Below are 18,257 nucleotides of genomic sequence, written 5' to 3'. Positions count from 1 at the left end.
AATAATAATAATAATAATAATAATAATAATAATAATAATAATAATAATAAAGAAAGAGAAGAAGAAGAAGATGATGAGAACTTGGAGATGGAAAATTAATGTAAGGATTAAACAATAATTATAACAAATGTCAAGGTTAGAGGTTCCACTAATAGTATGTCAAACAAGTATAGTATAAACTCTTATTATTCAATTGGAAACCACACACAAAGGAGGTTCCAATCTAATTATAGATTGTTAACATGATTACATTAGTCATCTTACTCGATTAGTGCTAATACTTGTAAATCTCGTCAAGCATTCATGATTATAACTTATGTTAACAACAAATCAAGTTCCTTTCATAGCTCAGGTGTCGGTTATACCATACAATATGGGCTATGAAAGTGCCAAGCATTTGTTGTACCAAGTGTTATAGAACATAAATCAAGATTAGTCATTTAACAAGCAAAGTATTAAAGAGTGAACAAGTAAACAAATACAAAATGCAATAGTATCAAACATTAAAGTCCATATTAAGTTTACACTATACTTTTCTTACACCATTAGTGTAACCTTTTCACCTTGACATAATAAACTTAGCTAAACATAATGAAAGAAAGAAAAATAAATAAACAAAATAAGAACATAAAGAAATAAAACTTAACTAACTAAAGGAAAGGAAATGAAAGGTATAAACTTGATATTAATGCAAGCAAACATAAACATTACAAAAAAAAATACAAAAAGAGAAAGGAACATGATCTTGATCTAGAGACCAAGATGCTTAAATGCATGGCAAATGCCTCCTTTTATAGGCCAAAATTGGAAACTATTGATTTGATGACTAATTGATGAGTGGGTGGCCAACTCTTGACTTGGTGACAATCCTTATCTTCTCTTGTCTGTCCAAAACGTCATTGATAATGTCAAAATTGGAGCCCCTTGAAAACATGAAAGTTGTAGCCAATTGTCTCAGCTTTCTTGTGTAAACAATTCAGCTCATTTCGACTTCTAGAACTCCCAATATGGCCAAAATACTGAACAGTGCTCGGGCTGGAGGATAGATTCGGGCTTCTTTGTTGTTGCAACAATTTGGACTTGAAAATGGCCTTTTTAGATCTTGGTCTCCATATAAAAGTTGTAGGCCTATGTCTTACCTTTCCATCCATATAAAGTAGACCTAAATTTGATATCTATAGCTCTAGATATGACCCAATTACCAAACAGTGTTCCGGTTTAGATTGCACCGACATCTCTTTTCTAATTTTGGTCTTCTCTTTATCCTTTCAATTTCAGTTCTTAAATTCATCAATCAATCCTTTCATTTATGTGATAGGCCTCCATTTAAAATGAACATTTACCACAAATTAAAGGTATCTTATATTATTAGATATATTATTATAAAATATACTTTAGTTAAGGAGTTATTGATACTTCAAGTGCAAAATGATGATATAAAACCTTGATAAAAATGCACTTTTAAGTACTAATCAACCACACCATGTTGCTAAGCATTCCTCTCGCTCTAAATGTAGTAAACAACAACATCTAACATTAATTTAGTTATCAAAGATTGAAGAGAGCTACCTCCACTTAATAGAGAAGAAAGCCAAGAAATGGTACTGATATAAGATCAATGCTTAAAAGGAATGAGGCATTTAGAACAGATATCATACCAAATGCAATGAGAGAACATACAATCAAAAAATAAGTGATCAACATCTTCCCTACCACCCTCACATAAAAGGCACAAATTAACTTGAATGGTACCATAGGACATAAGTTTATCCTGAGTTGAAAGGGCCTCACAAATAACATGTCATAAGATAAAAGAGAATTGTATGATAGCATGTTTATGCCAGACAAGCTCCCACCACTCTACTTTCTTTTGTAACAAACAAATAAAATCCCAAACACTACAAATGGACAAAATACCTCTAGGGGCATCCTTCTAACACACAATATTTGACACAACCAAAGACTGATATGTTCTTCCAAATATAAGAGTGTTAAAGTAATAAATAACCCAGTGACACGACCAAAAGATTGATGTTTTCTTTCAAGTGCAAGAGTGTCGAAGTAATAAATAACCCGGCAAGACCGGAGTAGAACAATAGGAAGGTTAATTGTACAAATTATAAATAACAACAACAACAACAACAACAATAACAACAATAGTAGTAGTAATACTAATATTAATAGTAGTAGTAGTAGTAGTAGTAGTAGAATAAGAAGAAAAAGAAAAAGAATAAGAAGTTAATGAGAACTTTGAGATGGAAGATCAATGTAAGGATTAAATAATGGTAACAACAAATATCAAGGTTAGAGGATCCACTAATGATATGTCAAACAAGTATAGTATAAACTCTTATTATTCAATTAGAAACCACACACAAAGGAGGGTCCAATCATATTATAATTTGTTAACATGATTACATAAGTTATCTTATTCGATTAATGCTAATACTTGTAAATCTCATCAGGCATTCATGATTATAACTTATGCTAACAACAAATCAAGTTTCTTTCATAGCTTAGGTGTCGGTTATACCATACAGTGTGGGCTATGAAAGTGCCAAGCATTTGTTGTACCAAGTGTTATACAACATAAATCTAGATTAGTCATTTGACAAGCAAAATATTAAAGAGTGAACAAGATAACAAATACAAAACATGTTAGTATCAAACATTAAGGTCCATGTTGAGTTTATATTATGCTTATTCTTACACCATTAGTGTAATCTTTTCACCTTGACATAATAAATTTAACTAAACATAATGAAAGAAGGAAAAATAAATAAACAAAATAAGAACATAAATAAGATAAAAGTTAACTAAGTAAAGGAAAGGAATTGAAAGGCATAAACAAGATATTAATGGAAAAAACATGAGCGTTACAAAAAAAATACAAAAAGAGAAAGCAAGAGGATGATTTGTTAAAGAGTAAAGGAAAGGAATTGAAAGGCATAAACATCTCTTTTCTAAGTTTGGCCATCTCTTTGTCTTTTCAATTTCAGTTCTTAAATTCATCAATCAATCCTTTCATTTATGTGATAGGCCTGCATTTAAAATAAATATTTACCACAAATTAAAGGTATCTTATATTATTAGATATGTAATTATAAAACATGCTTTCGTTAAGGAGTTATTGATACTTCAAGTGCAAAATGATGATATAAAACCTTGATAAAAATGCACTTTTAAGTACTAATCACACAGCAAGATCGAGGTCAAACTGTATGGAAGTTAACTGTATAAACTACAAATAAAGAAATAGATAATAACAAAAAAGGAGTTGAAGAAAGCTTTGAGATATGATATTCATATAAGGATTAAATAAGAGATTAATATAAGCAAAACTTAAGCATTACAATAAAGAGAGAGTAAGAATATGATCTTGATCTGAAAACCAAGATGCTTAAATACATGGCAAATCCCTCTTTTTATAGGCCAAAATTGAAAACTATTGATTTGTTAACTAATTGTCGAGTGGGTGGCCATATCTTGACTTGGTGACAATCATTATATTCTTGTCTGAACAAAACATCATTGCTAACATTAGAATTTCAGCATACTTGATCATGAAATTTCTAGGAAATTGTCTCAACTTTTCAACAAAAAAAAATTGAGGTTATTTGGACTTCTAGAACTCAAGATATGAGCTGAACACTAAATAGTGTATAGGCTGTTAGGAAAATTCAAACTTTGTTATTGTTAAGATTTGGACTTCCAAACAACAAAATTGAGTTTTACATTCTCATAAATGTTTTAGGCCTATGTCTTAGCTTGCCATCCATATAGAGCAGACCCAAATCCAAGTTCTATAGCTTTAGATATGACCCAATGACTAATTAGTGTTCCAGTTTGGACTAAACCAGCATCTCTTTTCTAAGCTTCACTCTCTCTTTATCTTTTCAATTTCAGTAGTTGAACTTATCAACCAATCCTATGATTTATGTGATAGGCCTATATTTAAGATGAACATTTACTATAAATTAAAGATATCTTATAGTATCAGACTTGTTATTATAAAACATGCTTTTGTTAAAGAGTTATTAATACTTAAACTGCAAAATACTAATATAAAACCTTGATAAAAATATACTTTTAAGTACTAATTACATCCCTCGATCAGCTTATTACTAGTCCCTAGTAATCAAAGCATTAAAATAGAAAAACCAATTTGCAAGTTCCACAAAGCAAAGCATTCATCATTCAATTTCCATTAATCTATTCAGATAAACAAACTCTCATTAAATTTATATATCTGCTCAATACCTCTTTACCAAAATATTAATAAATCTTTTTTTTATGCTCAATATATCAACACATAGTTATGGGGCTTTACTTGGACGAAAACAAAATTTTGTTTCAATGTTTAAGATTAACTTCCTAGGGTTGGGATTATTAATGTTTTTACTCTTTTGTTTTAATATATATACATATAACATAATGCATCTTTAAACCATGTATATTTTTAATATAAATTTCTAATCATGCAAATATAATATTATGTGTTTATGTAAGATTCACTTTTAAATGAAATGTTGATTGTTGTTGATCTATGAATTGTATCTTGATGATGTGAGGGAACAAGTTCGCCCAATTACCAACATGATGTGTATCAAGTACATAAACAATTGTATCTTGATGATGTGAGGGAACAAGTTCGCTGATTACCGATATGATGTGTATCAAATACATAAAAAATTACCATTATTTTAGGCTTGAAAAGCCTGATTGTTACAGTTGGTATCAGAGCACCTAATATCGATCCTAAGGATCATTGATAATTGTGTTACTGTGGTGAATTTCAAGATGATACACATTCGATAAGGAACACGAAGTGAGCCTAACACGACTAAAAGATTGATGTCTTCTCCCAAGTGCAGGAGTGTCGAAGTAATAAATAACCCGGCAAGACCGGGGTGGAACAACAGGGAGGTTATTTGTACAAATTATAAATAACAATAATACAACAACAACAACAACAACAACAACAACAACAACAACAACAACAATAATAATAATAATAATAATAATAACAATAATAATAATAATACTAATAGTAGTAGTAGTAGTAGTAGTAGTAGTAGTAGTAGTAGTAATAAAAAAAGAGAAGAAGAAGATGATGATGATAACTTGGAGATGGAAAATTAATGTAAGGATTAAACAATAATAATAACAAATGTCAAGGTTAGAGGTTCCACTAATGGTATATCAAACAAGTATAGTATAAACTCTTAGTATTCAATTGGAAACCACACACAAAGGAGGTTCCAATCAGATTATATATTGTTAACATGATTATATTAGTCATCTTATTCAATTAATGCTAATACTTGGAAATCTCGTCAAGCATTCATGATTATAACTTATGTTAACAACAAATCAAGTTCCTTTCATAGCTCAGGTGTCGGTTATACCATACATTATGGGCTATGAAAGTGCCAAGCATTTGTTGTACCAAGTGTTATATAACATAAATCAAGATTAGTCATTTAACAAGCAAAGTATTAAAGAGTGAACAAGATAACAAATATAAAACATGTTAGTATCAAACATTAAAGTCCATATTAAGTTTACATTATACTTATTCTTACACCATTAGTGTAACCTTTTCACCTTGACATAACTAACTTAGCTAGACATAATGAAAGAAAGCAAAATAGATAAACAAAATAAGAACATAAAAGTTAACTAAGTAAAGGAAAGGAAATGAAAGGCATAAACTTAATATTAATGAAAGCAAAGCATAAACATTACAAAAAAATAAAGAGAGAAAGGAAGAGCATGATCTTGATCTGGAAACCAAGATGCCTAAATGCATGGCAAATGCCTCCTTTTATAGGCCAAAATTGGGAACTATTGATTTGATGACTAATTGATAAGTGGGTGGCCAACTTTTGACTTGGTGACAATCCTTATCTTCTCTTGTCTACCCAAAACGTCATTGATACCATCAAAATTGGAGCCCGTTGCAAACATGAAAGTTGTAGGCAATTGTCTCAGCTTTCTTGTGTAAAAAATTCAGCTCATTTGGACTTCTAGAACTCCAGATATGGCCAAAATACCGAACAGTGCTCGGGCTGGAAGACAGATTCGGGCTTCTTTGTTGTTGCTACAATTTGGACTTGATAATGACCTTTTTAGATCTTGGGCTCCATATGAAAGTTGTAGGCCTATGTCTTACCTTTCCATCCATATAAATTGGACCTAAATCTGAGATCTGTAGCTCCAGATATGACCCAATTACCGAACAGTATTCCGGTTTGGATTCCACCGACATCTCTTTTCTAAGTTTGGCCATCTCTTTATCCTTGCAATTTAAGTTCTTCAAGTCATCAATCAATCCTTTCATTTATGTGATAGGCCTGCATTAAAAATAGACATTTACCACAAATTATAGGTATCTTATATTATTAGATACATTATTATAAAACATATTTTAGTTAAGGAGTTATTGATATTTCAAGTGCAAAATGATGATATAAAACCATGATAAAAATGCACTTTTAAGTACTAATCACACCCCCCAACCAGCTTATTACTAGTCCCTAGTAATCAAAGCGTTAAAATAGAAAACAAATTTGCAAATTTCACAAAGCAAGGTATTTATCATTTAACTTCCATTAATCCATCCAGATAAACAAACTCTCATTAAATTTATATATCTGCTCAATACCTCTTAACAAGATATTAATAAACCTTTCTTTTGTGCTCAATGTATCAACACATAATTATGGGGCTTTTCTTGGAAGAAAACAAAATTTTTCTTCTAATGTTTAAGGTTAACTTCCTTGGGTTGGGATTACTATTTTTATCTTTTTTTTTTGTCTCTTTTTTTTTTTTAACTCTATATACATATACTTTAAAAACATCATGCATCTTTAACCCTTGAAACGAGCTTTCAGCTAATGACTCCCAGACCAGTTGGTCTTAGGGCATTAGGTGTTAAGACACCCCTACGAGCTTAGTAACTCGGGTCGCAGATACTGATATGTAGATAGTGCAATGTTTGATTCCCTTAAGCTTTTCTCCTCAACCCATGTAACAAGCGTTGGGCCAATAGCTCCCAAGTCAGTTGACTTTAGGGTATTAGGTGTTAAGACACCCCTACGGGCTTAATTGCTTAGGTTAGGGAGGCTACGAAACCAAACTTATCTACATTTTTATTATCATCATTTTTTTTTCTTTTTTTCTTTTTTCTTTTTTTTTTGTTTTTTAATTATATACAATCCCTTTCCCTTAGTTGTTACCTTTAACAAAAGAACATAAATAATGTAATAATCCAATATGCAACCCACAATCATATGTTAAAGTGTGTGTGTGTAAATTAAGGTTTAAGAATACATGTTAAATAAGTATATGAGCAGAATTAAGTGGTAACAATACGAGAGTTTGTAAACCTGAATATTTCAGGAAGTATTATAATAGACCTTGTTAAGAATGATTACTAAGATGCGTCTCAAGAGTCACTTTAACAAAAGAACTCCTTTACTCTGCCATCCTAGTAACAACAATTATACACATGCTTTATGAAATGAAAAACAATTTTTTTTTATCAACTACTACCCTCTCCCCCCAACCAAAACGAGACATTGTCCTCAATGTTCTAAGGTAGAAAGATAGAGTATAGAAGATATCACCTGAAATAACGAACACTAACAAAACCTGAAACACACTAAAACAAAAATAAGAAATAACAAAACACAATAATAAAACCAAAAGACACAAGGTTTTACAAACAAAAAAAATTCAATTCGCAGTTGTGAATGTGGCTCACATCTTCCCTTGGTTTTACGTCCAAGAACAACTTAAACGCTCTCAATGGGTCGGGGATAGGCTTCCCATCTAGTTTTCTTAAAAACTGGCAAACAGGGTCTCTTTTAGTCAGATTCCCAAGACTAAGTCAAGTATGTTCTTTATGAAAATGGGTTCATAAGTCATGAATTACACGATGCTTATCTCGACTATGATGAGACTTAAGAGTCAATAGAAGATTATATAAAGACTCTCTATGTTTTGAAATAAATCCCACCTTTTGACAATTTTCAAAGTTTTTGCGGAATGCATCTGACTCCTTGAATATGATGGGCCAGTAAAATTCACTTTGTAAGATTTCTACAATCCTCTTTTTTGATGAGAAATGATCCCCACATGCCTTAGAGTAACAAAATTTAATGAAATTACTTACCTCATTGTCGAGAATGCATTTTTGAAATATTTGATCAGGACAATAATTGAATAAGTAAGGGTCATCCCAATAAAAATTTTGCTCGTTGCTCAAAAATTTTCTTTTGTCTTCAATACTCCAATGAGTTGGCAAAAATCCTGAAGCAAGAAAATTGATATTTTTAGCAAACCAAGGCATTGAATTAAGAGAAAGTAGAGATTCATCAGGAAAGTAATCATCGATTGGTGTGATGTCGGGTGTCGAATCTGTTGTCACTTTTGATAAAAGATTCGCATCAACCTTTTCGATGTCTTTTTCATCCTCGATTTCTTCCTAATTGGTCATGGCATGAGAAAATGGTAGTGCTGGCGGAGAATCAGTCGTTTCTTTGCAATTTTCAGATTCAACCCCTTCCTTTCCCTTAGAAATTGACTCATCATCTTTCTCATAAGGTTCAAGAGAGGGTTTTTCAATAACCTTACCACTGCGTAGAGTAGTGACTGATTTGACTTGATCCATGTGTTGGCTTCGAGAACTACTTGCATTTGCATTGTATTGCCCCTTAGGATTTTGTTGTGGTTGAGATGGAAACTTATCTTTCTCTTGGAAACTAAGAACAAATGTGAATTTTGCAAGAGTATCTTTAAAATCTGTTATGCTTTGAGCAAGTTGAGTGTTGATTGTCTCTTGCTTTTCAATGAATGCATACAAAGTTTCCTCAAAATTTCTTGTAGGAGGTGGAGCATAAGGAGGTGCATATCCATGATAATTTTGGAAATTATGGTGTGCTTGAAACTATGGTTGTGAAGTTTGTGCATTGTCACTCTTCCAACTAAAATTTTGGTGATTTCTCCAACCAGGATTGTATGTTTGGGAGTATGGGTTGTGGTTGGGCCTTTGGAAAGTGTTTAAAGCATGGGCTTGTTCATGGAGACATTCCTTAAAAGAAGGCAAGGTTGGACAATCGTTGGTTGAGTGTTCATTTGTTTCACAGATTTGACACACAATGTTTTCAACAAATTTTAATTGACCACTCCTTTTCAATTCTAGTGCCTCGACTTTTTTAGCTAAAGATGCAAACTTGACTTGAAGGTCATGATCTTCCCTAAAGTTGTACATACCTCCACTAGATGTATGAGGTTGAGTTTTACTCGGTGCCTCATATGTACTCGCGGTGTCCCAATTTTGAGCATTTTCAGCTAATAAGTCTAAGTACTCCATTGCTTCATCAAGGTCTTTATCTTCAAAAGAGAGATCTGGAGAGAGAGATCTGGAGAGAGAGAAAGATTAGAAATCAAACTGTCGGAGCTAGATCTACTCCGTCCACCGTTGGATCATCCTCATTTCTTACTATGTTGTTCATTCCAGCCTTCTCGAAACATTGACCGAATGGATCTTCATTCCAATCAACGAGGTGGGAGATATTGATCTCGTAATATTTCTACTGTTCTGCATTTTTAGTTGCAGCAGAGTGAATTGGGTTTTGTTGAAGCTTGATCTTCTTTGTTCGCCGTTGGATCGTCACCATTTTTTAGTATGTTGTTCATCAGAATATACTCTATAGCTTGACCGCACGGATCATCATTCCAATCAATAATCTCGAAGATACGGGCCTCGTAATTCTGTAATTCTCTTCTCCCTTCATGAAAAAATCTGAATCTTGTTGTTTCTGAGATTACATTGTTGTTGTTTCTGAGCTTAGGTTACGTCTTAGACTCAGTTTCTCTTCTTAGAATTTGGTATCTCTAGTATTTGTATGCTGCCATAATGTCCTTATGTTCTGCTGTGGATTCTGTTCCAATGGTTACCTCTAACAATGAACAACACAATGAAGTCAAGTCTGGACATATATTAAGATTAGAGCTACAAGATATGTTGAACAGCCATGGGATGAGGATTTCTCAGTTTACTAATGCTAATCAAGCTGATTCTGAAGCTAGCATAGAGAAGAAACACTCTAATTCCCAAGCTTCTAATGTTGTTTCAGAAATGAATCATGTGTTGGGTTCTAAAGTTGATGAGTTGAAGGTAGGGTCTCAGCAACAAGACCAGCAAAATCATCGTCCCAAATTGAATTTTTTAAATGCTTTGAAGGGTTCTGATGTTGATAACAATGAGGGTAGCAAGAACCATGGTATTTCTCTAGTTCGTAATCTGCATTTTGCTCCCCCTGCTATGACTGATGGTCGTGTGACAGTAGCTCCTCCACTTGATGTGTTTGAGGATGGCTGCGAACTTTGGAAATCCACCCTAGTTGGTCATTTTGTGGGTCAGAAATTACCATATCCCGTTGTTAATTCTATTGCCAAAAGAATCTGGGGCTCTTACGGTCTATCAGAAGTTTTATCTTCGGATAATGGTTTCTTCCTATTCACTTTTGATTCTGTTGATCATGCCACTAATGTGCTGGAAAGAGCCCCATGGCACATGGCAAGCAGACCTTTGGTGCTTAAACGTTGGCAACCGAACATGCAATTTTTGAAAGGTGATTTGGTCAAAGTTCCGGTATGGGTTAGGCTGTATAATGTTCCTCTTGAGTATTGGACTATTAAGGGGTTGAGTTGTGTAGCGAGTGCTATTGGGGTTCCTCTTCATGCTGATCAGACTACATTGTTGCGTCAAAGGCTTAGCTACGCAAGAGTTTGTGTTGAGATTGATGCTACGAAGATGCTGGTTAAGGAATACGACCTTCGCTGTCCCAATGGATTATTCATAACAATTTCAGCTGATTACGAATGGATACCATCAAAGTGCAATAATTGTAATGTCTTTGGACACACGACAGCGATATGTGCTACTAATAACGGTGCAAATCTTACAATGGAGGCAGAGGGTAAGAGGAAACTAGGAGCTGCGAACTCTAAATCTGCGGATAAACAGCAGAATCAGTTTCAATGGCAGGTAGTTGCTAAACGAAATAAGGGTTCTGTGAGTGGTGAGAATGGCACTTTGGCATCTAAAGTGCGTAACTGTAATGAGAATGGTTGTTCGACATCTGGTACAAATATTTCTGATTGTAATATCAATGAGAAGGCTGCATCAGATGTGAGCAATGCTGATTGTTATGAAGATGAAAATCCTACATCTCCTCTTGTTTTGAAGAGTTCACAAGGAGACATGAAGCAGGAGCAGGGGGGTACAAGTACTGCTTCAGATCAAAGTTTAGCCATCTCCAATACATCTGATTGTGCGATGGTGAACCAGGTTCTTTTCGTTAATAGTCATGAGCTGAATGTAGATATTGACGCAATGGGAGGTGATACAGATGGGGAACGAACTGATAAGGAGTTGACGTCACCAATCCGGACAAGCCTGATACAGATGGGGAACGAACTGATAAGGAGTTGACGTCACCAATCCTGACAAGCCCACAAACTCTGAATTCCACCGAAAGGGAAACTGTTAATCAGTTGGCTATTAAGGCTAGAGACTCTCTAGAGAAAAAGAAAAAAGGTTCGAAAAACTCTTCAAAGAAGAATAAGAAATCTGTCTCCTCGCCTGGGGGCACGTCGAGGTAATCTTTGTGTTGCTGTTTGTACTCCTCTCTATTTTCTTATGATTATTGGATGTTGGAATGTAAGAGGTTTGAATGATCCCATAAAGCATTCAGCATTGCATCAGCTCATCCATCAAGAGAGGATGACTCTTTTCGGTTTGGTTGAAACTCGGGTTAGAGACGAGAATAAATATAATGTTTCTCAACTTCTTCTACGTAATTGGTCCTTCTTGTATAATTATGATTTCTCTTGTCGTGGTCGTATTTGGGTTTGTTGGAATGCTGATGTGGTGAAGGTTGATGTCCTCGGAATGTCAGACCAGGCTATTCATGTTTCTGTCACTATATTAGCTACCAATATCTGTTTCAATGCTTCAATTATATACGGAGACAATAACGCTTCCTTACGTGAGGCATTATGGTCTGATATAGTGAGTCGTAGTGATGGATGGGAGTCCAGCCCATGGATTCTTATGGGCGACTTTAATGCTATCCGCTACCAATCAGACAGGTTAGGAGGGTCTACTTCGTGGGCTGGTCATATGGACAGATTGGAAACATGTATTCAAGAAGCGAAAGTGGATGATCTTCGATATTTAGGCCTGCATTATACTTGGTCGAACCAATGTCCTAAGAATCTGATTATGCGGAAACTAGATAGAGTGCTTGTCAATGAGAAATGGAATCTGAACTTCCCCTTTTCAGAAGCGAGATTTTTGCCATCGGGTATGTCAGACCATTCTCCTATGGTGGTAAAGGTTACTGGTGATTATCAGAATATAAAGAAACCATTCAGATTCTTTGATATGTGGATGGACCATGACGAGTTCATGCCCTTGGTGAGGAAAGTATGGGAACACAATTCAGGGGGTTGTCCAATGTATCAGCTGTGTTGCAAGCTAAGAAAACTAAAACGGGAATTGAAACTTTTCAATATGACTCACTTCTCCAACATCTTAGATAGAGTCAAAGATGCGAAAGATGAAATGGATAAGGCTCAACAGGCTCTCCATACAGCACATGGGAATCCAACTTTGTGCATGCGAGAAAGGGATGCTGTACGTAACTACGCTTCTATCGTCAAGGCCGAAGAGAGTTTTTTCAAACAAAAGTCAAGGATACAGTGGCTTAGCTTGGGGGATCAGAATACTGGCTACTTTCACAAATCAGTAAATGGAAGACAGCATAGAAATAAACTTCTTTCACTTACAAAGGAGGATGGAGAGGTTGTCGAAGGACATGAGGCAGTTAAATCAGAAGTCATTGCGTACTTCCAGCGTGTGTTAAGAGTGGAACAGATGCCTAGGGTTCTGAATGAGGAAGAGATGGAATCGGCAATTAACTTGAAACTGTCTTCAACGCAACAACATGTATTAGCACAAGATGTAACAAGGGAGGAGATTAAGCATGCTATGTTTAGTTTGAAGAACAACAAAGCCCCTGGTCCGGATGGATTTAACGCAGGTTTCTTCAAAAGAATGTGGCACATAGTTGGGGAGGATGTAATCAATGCTGTTAGCTCCTTCTTTCAGACTCGGAGAATGCTTAAAGAAATGAATGCTACATCAATTTCCCTTATTCCTAAAGTTGCCAATCCTACGAGGTTGACAGATTTTCGTCCTATATCTTGCTGCAATACCGTGTACAAATGCATCGCTAAGATTCTAGCTGGGAGAATCACAGCTGTTTTGCCATCCTTAGTAGGTCCGTATCAGACTGCTTTTATCTCTGGATGGAGAATCAGCGACAACATTCTTTTGTCTCAGGAACTAATGAAAGGCTATCATAAATCTACGGGACCTGCCCGTTGTGCTATGAAAGTAGATCTGATGAAGGCTTATGACTCGGTTCGGTGGGATTTCGTTGACGCTATGTTAAGAAAAATGGGATTCCCTAGAACAGTCATTGATTGGATTATGGTTTGTGTTACATCATGTCAATTCTCTATCAACGTCAATGGTGAGCTTGCAGGTTATTTTCAAGGGGGGAGAGGGCTTCGACAAGGGGATCCACTTTCTCCATATTTGTTTGTCCTATGTATGGAAATCCTTTCGGGGCTATTCTACAAGATGAGTGCCAACCAAAACTTCAAGTTCCACTGGAGATGCAAGAAGGACAACATTTCTCATCTTTGTTTTGCTGACGACTTGATGATTTTTAGCAAAGGAGATGTAAACTCAATTCGTATGATCAAAACTGTGCTCACAAAGTTTCAAGATCTATCAGGTCTGTATCCAAATCCAAATAAAAGTGACATCTTCTTAAGCGGTGTGTTAAATGCTGAGAGGGAAGAGATTATTCATGTTCTTGGGTTTGCAGAGGGGGAGCTCCCTATGAAATATTTGGGAGTGCCTCTTATCTCATCCAGACTAAAGGCTGTTTATTGTAAGGGGCTCGTGGATCGAATCACCTCTAAAGTTCGACATTGGACTTGTAGAACACTCTCGTATGCAGGACGAGTACAACTGATTAATTCAGTTTTATTTTCCATCCAAGTCTATTGGGCATCTCTCTTCCTCTTACCTGGGCAAGTCATAAAAAGTGTGGAGCAAATTATGAGATCCTTTCTTTGGTCAGGTTCAGATATGAGAACTACTGGGGCTAAAGTGGCTTGGGATCAGGTATGTCTTCCAAAAAAGGAGGGGGGGCTAGGAATAAAGAGGATAACAGAATGGAACAAGATTGCTTTGTTGAAACACATTTGGAACCTGTGCAATGACTCAGATGGCTCAATCTGGTCTACTTGGATCAGATGTAATCTGTTGCGAGGTAGGAATTTCTGGACAATCAAGACGCCACAGAATTGCTCTTGGGCATGGAGAAAGATTCTAAAGCTCAGATCCTTAGCATGGCCGAAGATGAAGTACATCATAGGGGATGGCAGGACAACTTCTCTATGGTTTGACAATTGGCATCCTCACAGCCCGCTCGCAGATTCTTACGGCGACAGATTCATCTATGATTCAGGTATGGAAAAGAACGCGAAGGTGAATATGCTGATTCATAACTCAGAATGGGAAATTCCTACCACTCACGCTATTGGATGGCACCCCATTGTAGAAGCTATTCCTTCCAATTCTAATCCTATGATAGGGCAAAATGATGAGATTGTTTGGCTGGATTCACCAAATCACAGATTCTCGATCAAAATAGCTTGGGAACAACTAAGATTTCATCATACGATGGTCGAATGGCATGACATTGTGTGGTTCAAGAATGCTGTTCCAAGACATTCGTTTCTTCTATGGGTGGCTGTCCAACAGAAACTCACAACTCAAGATAGACTTCATCGATTTGGTATACATGGTCCCAATAGATGCTCACTCTGTCTCCGCAACTACGAAGATCACAACCACTTGTTCTTTGAATGCTCCTATACTAAAGCGATCTGGTGGGATGTTTGTGACAGATGCAACATTCCAAGAATGACAAAAGGATGGGATGAATGGATTCGATGGGCCACTGTCACTTGGCATGGCAAAAGTTTTGTCAATTTTTCTCGTAAACTCAGTTTTGCAGCTACAGTGTATCATATCTGGCAAGAAAGGAATGCAAGGACCTTTGCTGGAATATCTAGAACTCAGAATTTGGTCTTTCATCAAATTGAATGTATCATCCGTGATAAGCTTGATTTGATGAGGAACGTTCTACCAACAGATGAAAATAAAAGAATCCAACGAGCATGGAGGGTTAATAACATAGATTCTTCATTTGATATTTAGCTGGTTGTATTGGTTTCCCTAACGAATCAAGTTAGGTCTTGAGTTTTCAGTTCGGTGGCTAGCATGTAGCCATCTGTTGTTTTACGTTTCTGTTCTTATTGTAAATCTGGGGTATGCCCCTTATAATCTTTGTATCGTTTTCCTTTAATATATACGTCAACTTACCAAAAAAAAAAAAAGTCTTTATCTTCAAAAGTTCCATTGCACATTAATTCAATCATTTGCCTATCTTTAGGTCTTAACCCTTCATAGAAATGTGAAACCAATCTCCATGTTTCAAAACCATGATGAGGGCAAGTACTAAGCAAGTCTCGATACCTATCCCAACATTTGTAAAATGTTTCTCCTGGTTTTTGAGTGAAAGTGGTGATTTGTCTCTTGAAAGAGTTTGTTCTATGAGATGGGAAAAACTTCTTTAAAAATTGTTGTTGCATTTCATCCCAAGCACGAATGGATCCTGGTCTTAAATTTTGTAGCCATGTTTTAGCTTTATCTTTTAATGAAAAAGGGAAAAGCTTTAATCTGATGGTGTTCATGCTACAATTTAAATTATTATATGTGTTGCAAACCTCCTTAAATTCCCTTAAATGCAAGTATGGATTTTCCAATTCTAAGCCATGAAAAGAAGGTAAAAGTTGAATAATACTTGGGTTAAAATTAAAATGAGATGCATCGGGAGGAAAAACTATGCATGATAGTGCACTTGTCCTTGTGGGATTCTTGTGGTCTCTAAGTGTTCTAGCTCGGTTATTCTCATTATTTTCATTATGAAGTGATTGATTATCTTCTTCAGCCATATTTTCTGAAAATGATGAGGATACCTTACAAAGTCTACCACTTGATGTACGTGACCACACTCTCATGCACGTGTTGGAATATAATAAAATGAAGAAGAAAACAAAATAAGGAGACACAAAATAAAAGAGACAAAGTTATATACAAGAAAAGTGAAAAGAGAAAATAAAATAAAAACTATAATGATGCGGATCAACCTAACACCAAGCATAATCATGCCAACAACCCATTGGAGGTGCTAATTGGGCCAATCACAAGAGCTAGGGCTAAGAAGCTTAAAGAAGCATTGAATGGGCTTGTTCAGAATATATGGAACAAAATGGACCTAGAGAGGCTTGGAACATTTAAGGAGCATGAAGGACAGCCTTTAATTCATTTAGTTGAGGTCCAAAAAGAGCCCAATTCATGTGGAACAAGGGGTTGATGTGTCCGGCCCAATACCAGCCTTGTTAGGCTTGTCTTTTCTAATACTATAAGGATAAATAGTCAGCAATTTATTCTCCTAACTAAGTAAGGAAGTTGGCCAAATCTTATTCCTAAAGAGGGGGGGACTATTTAATGTTTTTCCTCACTTAGGAAGGAAAGTAATTAAATCAGCAACAAAGGAGGAAATTTGTTTTCTTATTTGTCCAAGTTAAACAAGGAATTCCAAGCTAATCAAGGACATCAAAGGGGGCAGCAACACAAATTTTCCAAATCAGATTTTTCCAATTTTGTTTAGGACTTCTTAAGGGTGACAAATCTGATTCTAGCTTATTTAGGATGGTATTTTCGGATTTTTAGTATTTTTAGTATTTTCTTCTTAGTTTTTGGGTTATTATTACTTATTTGGGTCAATTGTAAGTGGGCTACATATAAGTCCACCTAAGGGAGGTCCATTAGGGTTTCTTTAAGTTCAAATTTAGTATAAATAAAAGCATAACCCAAACATGTAAAGGTTACGCAATTTTCATATTAATAAAACTTCTTTGCTGCACTTATTGTGTGTTGGTGGGATAATCTCCCTTCCTTGGTTGTCTAAAGAACTGAAAACGACTTATCGAAGAACAACTGTCTTCGTGGCGTCATCCTTATACTTCTCGTTCGCGAATCAATATTCGTTGGGTGGGGGTTTCTGTTTTCAATAGTGCTGGTGCCTAGGTACAAGTTATCTTTGTGTCACACTCCTATCAAACCTGATTTACTTGGCTTTCTGGGAATTGGCATCTTTGCGTGTGGGTTGCGTGACCATGTGATCACGAGGTTCGCATCATTTGGTATCAGAGCTTGGCTCCATTAATCAGGTTATATCCTCCTGAAATTTTCATTTCTTGTTAATTCCGCAAAAAATTCCTTAGTATCCAATTTCTTCTTCTCCTTGAATTTGTGGCATATAAAAAGGAAAAAAAATTGTTATTTCATTCTGTTATTGTTCAAAATATATCAGTAACATAAAAAAAAAGAGAGAGGAAAGAGAAAAGAAAAGAAAAATTGTTCAAAAAGACGTTTATTATATTCTGCCGCAGAAAACTAAACAAGGGACAATTGGATCAAATCAACTCAGAATTAGCTCAAATTTGATATTCGAATTACTGGGTCCTAATCGCATTACATATAAAATTTGGGGTCAATTGGATATCATTTGCTTTGGGTTTCAAATTCGGGTCTATTCAGGTCTGATTCATAACGTTTTTTACGTCAGTATATCAAACGTTGTCATAAATTGCTCAAACCTTATATTCTGTCTATTAGGGTTGATATCGCACTATATCTGAAATTTTAACTCAATTGAACATTATTTACTTTAGGTTCCAGATTCGGACTTAACTTGTCGTAAACGAGTCTGTCTTGCGTCCCCGTTTCAAAATTCGCTTGCTTTTTGTTGATTTCGTTTCTTGCAGTTTTTTTTCATCATATCCAACATATTTGGGTGTTTTTTTAATGATTTTGCATATTTTTTGTTTCTGTTTTTATTCGCGTCTTCAGTTTTGTTCATATTTCGGATAGACTCGCTTGCTACTCACGAGACTATCATCGCAGTTTCGTTTTGCTTGTTTTCTAGTTTTTTCATTGCTTCTTGAGTCATATATATATTTGGATAGCGACG

This window comes from Populus euphratica, unplaced genomic scaffold (assembly GCF_000495115.2).
Source record: "Populus euphratica unplaced genomic scaffold, PopEup_1.0 scaffold1369.1, whole genome shotgun sequence".
NCBI lineage: Eukaryota > Viridiplantae > Streptophyta > Magnoliopsida > Malpighiales > Salicaceae > Populus > Populus euphratica.
This window is presented reverse-complemented; position numbering follows the sequence as displayed.